General features: G+C 45.0%; 1 long non-coding RNA gene across 1 annotated transcript; it reads left to right on the forward strand.

The window, feature by feature from the left end:
• Positions 1–554: 554 nt before the first annotated feature.
• Positions 555–3,579, forward strand: LOC140631553 (uncharacterized). Its single transcript, XR_012029095.1, has 4 exons — positions 555–857; positions 1,299–1,653; positions 2,029–2,209; positions 2,628–3,579. It is a non-coding gene; the product is annotated as an uncharacterized lncRNA (long non-coding RNA).
• The last annotated feature ends 6,396 nt before the right edge of the window (positions 3,580–9,975 follow it).

Here is a 9,975-nt window from a genome sequence, read left to right on the forward strand (position 1 = left end):
CCCTTCTCCATCCCTCCTCCCCCACTGTCACCAGCACTGGCAAAAAAAAAAAAAAAAAAAAAAAAAAGAAAGAAAGAAAGAAAAAAAGGGAAAAAAAAGGTGAGAAAATAAATCTTTTTGTGGCTCACAGAACTCATGGAGGCAACATCTGTTGGCTCATTTCTCGATGGTGGCACTGACATTTTGGGTCAGGGTGCTATCCTGTGCGTTGTAGGATGTTTAGTGGCATCCCTAGCTTCTCCCCGATGGATACTAGTAGCACCCCTACCCTGCTCCGGGTTCGGGTTCGGCAGCCAGAGATGTCTCTTGACATTGCCTATTTTTCCCCAGGGGGCAGGATCACCCTAGTTGAGAACCACTGCCGTAAAAGTAGGAAAGAAGATGGTGCAAGGAGAGCAAGAACATTTCTTCCATTTCTCTCAATTTTAGGTATTAGTTGCTTGATCAGGGCCTTTGGCCTTGAGTCCCTGACTCAGGGTCCTAATGTTCCGCCGGTGTTCCTGGGGAAGAACCTTCGGTGTGTCACTCCTAGCAACACCCTTTGTTCCCAGGGGCTTCAGGCCTGTCTGCCACGGGTCTGCCTGTAGAAGGGCACCTCTCGGTTATATCGGATTACTTAAATACGTAGCACATCTGATCTCAAGATGGTCTTTTTGCCTCAACAGATTTCCAAAGTTCAAGAATTGCATGGTCCCTGGATGCCCATTGGATGCTCCCTGCCTGAAGTCCCATGGCATTTGGGAAAGTACCGTGGTAAAGAGTGTTTTACCTGGAGTCAGGCAGGTTCAAGGCGATGATGTTCTGGAATTGGCTCACACCAGCTTGTGAAAGAGGATTGTTAAATCCTCAGGAATTCTGTAAGACATTTGCACTCATGTTTGTAGATTAATGTTGCCCACAATGAGAGTATTGACACCACAGAAATTGGCAAATGCCACAAATCAGAGCTCTCCTGCCCCCTCCCCTGCACCCCTAGCCAGTTAGGTGTTTTCTAGTATACCACTAAACTCAAGACCGGGCTTGAAAGTAGGGTAATGGACACTGCTCACTACTCACCAAATATCCATTCTCCTTGTTTCTTACTCAAGGAATTCCGGTTTTGTTTAGCCTGGCAAGGAGTCCATTTATATAACTGCATATCCTGCCTCCCTTGCAGTGAAGAGTGCTCAAATGACATGGCTTTGGCCAATGACATGTAGATGGAGTGTACTGCTAAGGCTTCCCAGAGACTCTTTCAAAGGGGTCAGACTAATTGCCTGTGACTTTTCTTCCTTGTCCTTTCCCTACTCCTTGTTTAGATCACAGATGTGAGTCTGGGTGTGGATCTGACATCTTGCAACCACAAAGTGACAAGTGAGAGGAGAAAGGTCACACCCTAAGCTGAAAGACAGGAGGTGTCTGGCCTTTGATGGCACAGCCTGGGACACCCTGCCCCCAGGCTGCTGGTTGGTGGACTTCTGTAATATGTCCCTGAATGTGATCCCTAACGAGGGTCCTGGGCCACACAACTCAACCATTAGCAACTCCAGTTTCCTTATCTATAAAACAAAGAATCTAATAAGAAGAATCTAATCCATCGGATTGGTCCGAGGCTTGAATAAGATAATGCATATGAAGAGCCTGCCATAGCCTTTGGCACATGGGAAGCAGCAAGTGAGTGCAAGCTAGTAGGGTTCTTATCTTGGCGGCTGTGCTTGTCACCCTGGCACTAAGTTTGTGCTTGGGCCTTTATCTCTTCAAGCGCAAGGGCCACATCTCATTCATTCTCCATCCTCAGTATTCGCTACATGGTTTGATAATTGTGAATCAAGTTCAGTTGATACAAAAGGCTAGGGTAGAGATATGAGTTATTTTCAAAGAAAGGGTAATTAATTGATCTTTTATTGTTTGAGTATAACCCATATCTCTATCTTGTCCTTTAGCACCAACTGATATTCAATTCATGCTTATTGAACACAATGTTATATTATGAACACAACGAACAATGCAGAAATGAATAAAACGTTTATGTCTCTGCCCTACTCTAAGGAACTTGGATTCATGCTGGAAACACAAGAAAGGACCCTGCCTAGCTGTGATGTGAAGAAGGGAAGCATGAGGATTCTCACACAAGGATGAACCAAGTACTGCAGGCGGACAATGGAAGAGACGGGAGGTTAAGAGAAGTCTTCCTGGGAGAAAAAGCATTTGGCACAGGCTTTAAGAAATGGTGGGTTGGATTGTCTGTTAAGAAGACACCAGGGGACACCTGGGTGGCCCAGTGGTTGAGCATCTGCCTTTGGCTCAAGGCGTGATCCCAGGGTCCTAGGATCGAGTCCCCCATCCGTCTCCGTGCAGGGAGCCTGCTTCTCCCTCGGCCTGTGTCTCTGCCTCTCTGTCTCCGTATCTCTCATGAATAAATAAATGATTTTTTTTTTTTTTTAAAGAGAAGACACCAGAAGGGGTGCCTGGGTGCCTCAGTCAGTTAAGCATCTACCTTTGGCTCAGGTCATGGTCTCGGGGTGCTGGGATTGAGCCTCATGTCGGGCTCCCTGCTCAGGAGGGAATCTGCTTCTCCCTCTCCCTCTGTCCCTCCCCCAACTTGTGCTTGCTCTCTCTCCCTCTCTCTCTCTCTCTCTTTCTCTCAGATAAATAAATAAAATCTTAAAAGAAGAAGAAGAAGAAGAAGAAGAAGAAGAAGAAGAAGAAGAAGAAGAAGAAGAAGAAGAAGAAGATACCAGGAGCCTCACAGATCATCACAGACAAGGCAGTGCTGTGGGAAATGCTGGCTCTCACCCTGGGAATTGGACCAGATAGAAGGTTGGAGAGCTATACTGAAGGCATCTCCTGGAGGTTCTGACTGTTGGGCTGAGGCATTTTCCTCTCACTCTCCAGGCAATAGGGTATCACTGAAGATTGAAGAGCTCCATGTGGTGTCAGAATTGGGATTTTAGCAGCTTAATCTAGCAGTCATGTGGAGATGGGGTAGGAAGGAGAGTGGGGAGGTAGGAAACCAGTGAGCAGCTGTTAAACAGACTAACCAGTCATATACTGTCCTAAAGCCCTGCGCCTGTCCCTGGGAAGGAGAGAGAAAACTTACTGGACAAACGCTGCGTGCCAGGACACTAAGCCAAGGGCTTTCCCTCATTATCTCATTTAATCCTTGGAAGAACCCTGAGAGTGGGAAACCTATCCTAGTAACTCAGAAAGCAGCCAGGTTACCTCGCTCTTCTGTTCTGAGTCACTCTGAGGCCTAGGAAACAATCTAGGCTTCATGTTTTTACATCCAGCTGTCCTGGGGCATGTACCTCAGTTCCCCATTTGTAAAAAGGGCTCCCAAAGTATTACTTATCTTGCAGAGGAATTGGAATAAATGAATTAAATAATGCATTTGATTAATGTAGAGTCCCTCTGCTTGGTCTTTGGAGGCCAATAATGTCAGCTCTTAATAGAATGGGATACTCAGGGGAAATCCAAAGCCATTTCTAAAAGTTGAATGAATTTGTAAGGGGCTTAGAATCTCATGACGACCTCCCTTTATCCTGAATAAATAAATATAACTTTTATTTTTAATTTTTTAAAAGATTTTATTTATTTATTCATGAGAGGCACAGAGAGAGAGAGAGAGAGAGAGAGAGAGGCAGAGACACAGGCAGAGGGAGAAGCAGGCTCCATGCAGGGAGCCCAATGCAGGACCCGATCCCGGTACCCCAGGATCACACCCTGGGCTGAAGGCAGGTGCCAAACTGCTGAGCCACCCAGGAATCCCCTGAATATAACTTTTAAAATTTACCTCACTCTTTTTTTTTTTTTTAAAGATTGATTGATTGATTAATTGATTGATTGATTTATGATAGACAGAGAGAGAGGGGGACAGAGACACAGGAGGAGGGAGAAGTGGGCTCCATGCAGGGAGCCCTATGTGGGACTCGATCCTGGGACCCCAGGATCATGCCCTGAGCTGAAGGCAGATGCTCAGCTGCTGAGCCACCCCGGCATCCCTTAAAAATTTAAATAAGTCCATTTCAGAAGGACCTCAGATAGCTACTGCCATGGAAATGTGGCACTTCTACATGTGAAGAAGGGAACTGAAAAACTAAATGTGGTAAGGACAAAGCAATGTGTGACATTCTAGCTGGATCCGGCTGCCTGCAGGAGGCTGAGTGCCTGTGTCCCCCCGTTATTCAAGAGGGGTCCGCGAGTGTCAGGGAGGCGTGGAAGGTCAGTAGCACCAGATGGAAAGGGAATCAAGAAGGAACTAGCTTCTCCATTTTGTGATCCAGTGTCATTGAATGCTATGCTAAGTCTTGCCTCCAGTCAACCACCACCCTGTCTCTGCTGTTGGGGAAGTACTGCCCCAAGCTCTCCTGCCTCCAGCAGCTTCTGCAGTAGAGAACCTTCCCCCAGGTAATTGTAAGGATGCACCCAAGCTGGCAAAGGTATCCAGGGCACACATCTTTACTCTCCTCTCCTTCTCTCCAACCTTACCTGACACAGCAAGTTATTGTGGGAGCGAAAAAAGCAGCCTGTTCTTTCCATCAGTTGCATCCTAGAGGAATATATATATTTTTTAATTCTATAGTTTTCTTTTCATCTTTATTAGCCATGTTAACTATTTAATTTGCCCAGTTCCTGTGAGCTGCCTATTGATAATTGATAGATTGCTCCTTCCTTTCCAATTTCCTTTATTAGTTATCCCAGGAAGTTCATTTGTGCTTTGTACGTAACCCAATAGGCCAGAGAGTGCCTGGCTTGTTTGTAGGCCTGTGTGAATTAATACTGTCCAGAAGTGCAGGGGGGAGGCCAATAGGCCTTCGGACCAGGAAGCTATCCGGTTGCACTCTGGCAGGCCCCTCTTCATTGAGACAACCTGTAGCAGAGGCACCTGGACTTCCCCTTGCTCTAATGGCTTTGAGTGGCCGCCTAGGGAGATCACTGATGCCAGGCCTGGCTCCTTCCTTTAGACCGTAGCCCCAACCCCTTAACCCAGGCTTTTACAAGGTAGAGGTGGGCATGTCTTTGTAAGCACATCCTATGTAAGAGCTCTTGTTTCTCAGCCTTCTCCAGTTATTTCTTCTTCTTCTTTTTTTTTTTTTTCCTTTTCCTTTCAGGACTTACTCAGACAAGAAGCATTAACTGTAAAGAAGTGTCTCTAGCTGGGATTTTGGTTTGAGGTTGGATCAGTACCAGTAGCTGCAGGCAATTATCTACAGACTTTTTATTTGTCTAGCCATTGAAAACAACTGAAGTACTGAAAATCTGGAGATTGAGTCTAAAGGCAAGAATTAGGGAAAATTTTGAAGATCTAGAGTCAAATGTTAAATTTTTGGCTTCTATTGAGAAATTGGGGAAGACTAGGTTCATGTTCCTACAGGAACAAGTGAATCAGCTGAAAAGGGAAGCTTCATATCTCCCAGTGTTCACTCTCCTGTTGACCACAGCTTCCAGAAACAGGCAGACAATGGTCTCATACCTGAAATAAGTCACATACGCATTCAACCTTCTGGTTCCCTGTAGGTGACTGAGTTTTAGGCTCCTGGTCTATACAGTACAAATCACTCTTCCAGGGAATTCTGGATTTGGTAGGACAATTATCAGATTTCCACTTGAGTTGATTTCATTCCACGGTGACATAGTCATAGTATTCAGTCCCTAGCCCCAAAAAAGGAAATTCCTGGCCGCCTCATCCATTCATTTTATTGACTTAATGAGGAACCATTCTCCATCAAGCCTCCTGCTAAAGTATGGGAATCTGAAAATGAGTTCCATTTAGTTCACTTCCCCCAGTGGAATATGAGTGCCATGAAGACAGGACAGAACAAGAGCTTGTCTGTAAGGAACCGTTGCTAAACCCTAGCATCTAGGGTAGACCCTTGCTCATCAGAGATTAAATGAATGAGTGGCATGATCTCTGCCCTGAAGGAGCTCATGAACCGTAAACACATCATTGTAATGCCCTGTGATAAGGACTACAAAAAGGGAAGCACAAGGGATTGTAGAAATGACAGGAAGGAGCTCTAGGTGGGGGAAAGGTCAGATGAGGCTTTGAGAAGGAAGCAGTGATAGAGGAGGAGGGACTTGAAGGGTGAGTGTAGTTGGTCTGCCACAAACAAGCAGACAAGTATTGAGAAGTAGGGGGAACAGTAAATGCAGATCAGAGAGCAGGACAATCATGCAGCTGCAACGTGGGTGCGCCCCCCTCATGAGACTGCGGGCTCAACTTATTTGCCCTGTGTCCCCAGGATCTAGAAGAGTGACTAGCATGGAGTAGACATTGAGTAAATGTCTGCTAAATCATCACATGAAAGAATGACTCTCTAGCTATGGCTCAGACAAGGAGCTGAATCAAACTTAAATGTCTTTGCTCACTGAGGCTGAATGGGAGAAAGGGACAGATCTGAGGGTGGCTTAGAATTTGTAGTGATAATAAAGGTGGGTGGGTTGGGTGAGCCTGTGTGGAAAGGCTCTCGCTTTATCCTATCCTGAGGATCATATACACTCTGTCATGATGATCACAAAGGATCCCAAACCCAGCCCCTGGTATCTTCCAGTTTAATCTCAGAAATATACCCCCTCCTTGGGCATTCTTTAGCTTGGTAATGGGTTCCGGGCCATTTGTATTCAAAATGTGATCTCAGACTTTCCCTGATGAGAGCCTACCAGCCCAACTTTAGATGTTGGAGTCCAATGGGATTAATTGGTATCTACCGTGTTATTCTTTCCCACTTGAAAAGGATGATTTTACTAATTTTACTCTGTTGGAGGCTGAGGGTAGGAAGAAGAGAGACAGGAAACATTCTCTTCTCTACTGGAATCTCTGAATACATCTCTCATTTACTCAGTGAGTTCTCTGGGACAGGCATTGTCCCCAAATCCTTTCCATGCATTAGAACATTTATCATATCTCTATAAGGCAAGTACTAGGGTGGTGCCCCTGTTCTACTTCACTCTATAAATCAGCCCTATGAGTGCCCATGGACCCTGGCAGCTTCTGAAGTCATGACTGAGGCAGAGAGAAGAGATACTTCCAGAGAAGTGACCTTCCCTTATCTCCCTTTATCATTAACCTGCCATTCCCTGAGAAACTCTGTCTTAGGTCAGTGCCTTAGCAACAAAGCCTGAGATGGGGCTTCCAAGGAGGGTGATTGATGGAGGGAGTGTTTCCTCCTAAAATTTGGAAGGAAAGGGCAGCAGTATAGGGCAGGGAAGGATAGGCAAAGGTGTGGTTTCTTTTCTTTCCTTTTTTTTTTTTTTAAAGATTTTATTTGTTTATTCATGAGACACACACACACACACAGAGAGAGAGAGAGAGAGAAGCAGAGATATAGGCAGAGGGAAAGGTGTGGATTCTATAGAAGTCTAGCTGGGTCCAGATCCCATTAGGAGCTCTGAAAGGTGAATGGCACCAGAATTTATCCTGCCCAAAGGTGCGAGGGACAGGACTGCAAGCCTGCTCATCAGTCATGGCTGAGGGTGGATACAGGACCATGGAGCTAGCTGGGGGTGAGCCTCCAAGGTGGTCCTGAGTAGCCCAGGGTGCAGTGGTAGGCAAGGGCCTCTAGGTGAGGTACGGCCAGCATCTGCTGCCCACGTTTACAGTCAGCGAGAGGCAGAGAGCTGGAAGGTCACATGCCAGAGGATAGACGTGGCTCCAAATTCCAGCTCCTCCAAGCCAGCAAAATGACCTACGGCAAGTCACTTCACCCCACACAGCCCTGATTTCCTCCGCCCTGAAATGGGGATAATGTTAGTTTTTATCTTCCAGAATTATTATCAGGATTTAACAAGACAATACAAGTGAAAGGGCTTAGCCCTCATGTTGGCTATTATTAATTATAGTTCTTGCCACTGTGGCTTCTGTCTTGACAGGCCCAGAGCTGGGAAGGGTGCTGCCCAACTGGTGCTCCGATCTTTGTGAAGGGTTGCTTATTCCTCTGAAGCACAAAAGGGATGTTTCCTCATAGGGTAATACTAAGACATACATACATGTATGTAGAGTATATTTTTAAGAGTTATAAACTCATTGGCATTTGTCAAGTTGTGGCTTATCCTGGGGCTGGGAGGTTCCTGAGAGCTATTTGGAAGGAAATGAGTTTGTCAGGTCTTCGCCAAGGAAGCGTGTCAATAGTTTACACCTTTTCCGTGTGAACATCAGGCAAATACACAGCCATAAATTGCCTGCAAATTACTCTGATGCCAGTTGCCAGGGTAATGTTAGGATAAGCCTCCCTCCTAAAACTTTTAGTGAGCTTTTGAAATGGGGTGTCAAAGTCACTATTATTAAATTAAAAAATAATAACTTAAAAAAGGAAAGGTTCATTCTAAAGGGTTCATTCACCTTATCTTTATTGCTTATTCTTCCAAATGGCACATCTGCCTCCATTCTTTCAAATCAACCCAGGATCTTAAAGTGGGTCAAACTCAAAATTTTCTAAGTAACCTTGCAGAGCCCTGTTGCATGAGGGAGAGTTTATTAAGTCCACTCTCTGGCTTAACTTCTTGGATCCACATTTTCATAGGGATTATTGGCTCACAGAAACCAACACAGTTCCTTTGGCGTGCCTTGCTTCCCAACAATGCTTACTGGGCTTCAGACTCTGCATCAGGAGAAGCCAATGGGTTACCTTATTCCTGCTCAAAGAAGCAAGATTGTAGGCTAAAAGGTGTGTTACCTTTGCTATTTTCTATTGCATTCATTGCAGTTGCAGGAGAGAGAGAGAAGGTCTAAAAAATACTAATTAAAAAACAGAAATTGCAATAAATGCAAATTAATCTGTGGTGGCAGAAAGCAGATCAGTGATGGTGAGCAGTGGGGGAAAGAGAAGGGATGAACATGAGGAAAGTTTTGGGGTTGGTGGATATGTTCACTATCATGATATTGGTGGTTTCATGGGTGTATACATACGTCAAAACTTGTCAAATTGTACTCTTCAAATATGTGCAGTTTATTAGCTGTCAGTTATGTGTCAATAAAGTTGTCAAACAAAATAAATTACTTTCTTTGTTTTTTAATAACACCTTTTTAAAATGAAATGACTTCAGTGTTCCCAGTTTGAAAAAAAACCTATGTGCCTCTGAAAGCAACCAAGATGACCTTAAGTAGGTGCATCCAGACACTGCAATAGCATTCAGGGCTAAACAGAAGTGAGCTACCAGGCCGCGAAAAGACATGGAGGAAATTTCAATGCAGATTGCTCAGTGAAAGAGATCTGAGAAGGCTACGTACTGTATGATTCTGTCATAATAAAGAACATTCTGGAAAAAGCAAAACTACAGAGGCAGTAACAAGATGAGTGGTTGTCAGAGACTGAGGAAGGGGAGGGGTGATGACCAGGTGGAGCACAGAGGAAACTTAGAGCAGTGAAAATACTCTGGGTGATTCTGTAATGCTGGAGACATGTCATTACATATTTGTCAAAACCCGTGAAATGCACGACACCAAGAGTGGGCCCAGGGTAACTGTGGACTTTGGGTGATAATGATGTGTCACTGAAGGTTCATTGATGGTGGTGAGGCTGTGTATGTGTGAGGGCTGGAGGTGTATGAGAACTCCCTGTGCCTTCCTCTCAGTTTTGTTGTGAACTTTTAAAAACTGCTCTAAAAAATAACGTTTTAAGACCAAGCAACTGAACAACAACAACAAAATCCTTATGTACCCCAGTATTTCTGAGGCCAGGGTTTCTCGTCTGTCTGTGCAGCCCTTAACTATGGGTATACAAGAAAACTAGTAAATGTCCCACTTAGCCTGAAGTTGAGGGGAAACAGGTTGAAGTTCTCCCCAAACCTCTTCAGTTCTCACTAGTGGCTGGTCAGGGAAAGTGGGTTTGACATTGAACAGCCAAGATAGACTCCACTAACAATTTCAGAGACTGATGTGTCCTCCAGAGTCCTGCCCTCTCTCTGCATCATTGGTGATGCATCAATGGTGTCACCATTCTTACACCCTGGCCCATGTTCCTCTCTCTAACTTGATCTTACAAACACAGGAGACACACA

Source organism: Canis lupus, chromosome 4, assembly GCF_048164855.1.
Source record: "Canis lupus baileyi chromosome 4, mCanLup2.hap1, whole genome shotgun sequence".
NCBI classification, from domain to species: Eukaryota; Metazoa; Chordata; class Mammalia; order Carnivora; family Canidae; genus Canis; species Canis lupus.